We start from the raw sequence: 2,078 nt of genomic DNA, 5'->3' as shown, positions 1-2,078 counted from the left end.
CGTTCGAGAAATGGGCCCCTGTCAAGTCGTATGGGTTACCATGGTGACACACTAATAATATTAGACTAATACCGTTCGAGAAATGGGCCCCTGTCAAGTCGTATGGGTTACCATGGCAACACACTAATAATATTAGACTAATACCGTTCGAGAAATGGGCCCCTGTCAAGTCGTATGAGTTACCATGGCAACACACTAATAATATTAGACTAATACCGTTCGAGAAATTGGCCTCAGGACTGTCTTCTTGGATATAAGCATGCATTTTTATCTATTTACCAGCGACCCGACCCGGCTTAGCACGGGTTGGGCGCCAGTTTTATTTAAACAATTTAACACATATCAGTGAAAGAATAAGGATCAAAGTCAAATGGCGTTCTAAAAGTTTGAACCATGTGTCGAAAGATGGCAGTAAATTTACTGCGGCTACAAATCTTACTTTGACAATCCACCTCTATTTCAAATTCTCTTTGATAACCAATTCGAACGTACCGTAATATCATAATGTCATCTAAATTATGTAATTCAGATATCGTGCATTTCACTCCTACTTATCCGCTCTCGTATTGACGCGGGCGGGACGCGCGATAATTAAATGACATCCAGGGATCGGAACCGGTTTTTTGCAAAAACTTCGAAATATATTATATTTCGGTTTATTTTATACTCCAAATGTAGGACTCAGTTGTGTTTTCAGATAACGACTTCGTATTATTAGATTGCCTAATTAGAAATGAAGTAATTAACGAAGAACGAAAAAATACCGTTTTCGTTCCCATACAAAAAATACCGGTTTCCGATCCCTGATGACATCATTCAAATATCATTCTGATGTCAGTGTACGTTCAAATCGGCCTGTTAGTTGCTATAAGTTGTTGTTGTACACTGAATAATTATTATAATAGGTACTTATTGTTTTGTTTAGAAGCAGTTCTATTTAATAATTAAATTTTAAAATATAACACCCGCTACGCTATATCGCTATATCCCAAAATAAAAACATTTTATGCCAAAAATGCCCTACATCATCTTCCTCTCGTTATCCTGGCTTTTTACTACGGCTCATCGGAGCCAGGGGTCCGCTTTGCAACTAATCCCAAAAATTTGCGTAGGCTCTAGTTTTTACGAAAGCGACTGCCATCTGACCTTCCAATCCAGAGGGTAACTGAATGTATGAAAGAATTGTATGAAGTATGCAAGTACGATATGTATAAAAGCGAGAACTGGTATGCATGCAAAACTAGTTATAGCTAGCTACCTTAGCTAGCTAGGCAAAGTCCGATCATGTTGGAGGAGCACTGAGAAAAAATAACTAGACCTTATTGGGAGTCCGGTTTCTTCACGATGTTTTCCTTCACCGAAAAGCGCCTGGTAAATATCTAATGATATTTCGTAGGTAAGTACATAAATTCTGAAAAACACATTGGTATGAACAGGGGTTTGAACACTTTGAACCCGCGACCTCCGGATTAAAAGTTGCACGCTCTTGTCACCAGCACTTCAAATGCCTTACATCCTTTTTGGAAAAGAGCTGATACTCTTCATACGGATATACGATATAGCCAAGAATCACCGCGAGGACCTTCGCTTTCACGTAACAAAAATCACATCGAAATTGGTAAACCACAGTAAGTTTATACATAGAGTGGGCATATTTTGCAAGCTTTCTAGCCGCTATTAGGTAATTAAACTAGACGTAGTTTATTTGAGGGTAAAATCGTGCGTAGAAAATTGTCTGACCTTTCGTTTAGTAGAAAATATAGTATTTATGGGAAAACTCGAGAGGGGGTTGCTGGGAGGATGCTCTACAGCAACCCCAAATACTTTTGGCTTTTACTCCTAATTTGTTGAGGTAAAAAAAGTAAGTACAAATTAAGTACCTATTCTGTACTAAATCCTCATATAATAAAAAAAAATCCGAAATGCAATGTGGGGTTTCTGGAGAGCATGACGTGGTTCATCCGCTGGTGAGCTACGATTCCACAGACAGACAGATATTAGCGTCAAACATATAATACCTCTCTTTTTGTGTTAGGGGTTAAAAAGTAGTCTTAATGAAAAAAAATGAATAATAAATA

This window comes from Cydia pomonella, chromosome 2 (assembly GCF_033807575.1).
Source record: "Cydia pomonella isolate Wapato2018A chromosome 2, ilCydPomo1, whole genome shotgun sequence".
Classification (NCBI taxonomy): Eukaryota; Metazoa; Arthropoda; class Insecta; order Lepidoptera; family Tortricidae; genus Cydia; species Cydia pomonella.
The sequence above is the reverse complement of the archived record's forward strand: the minus strand, read 5'-3'. Positions refer to the sequence as shown.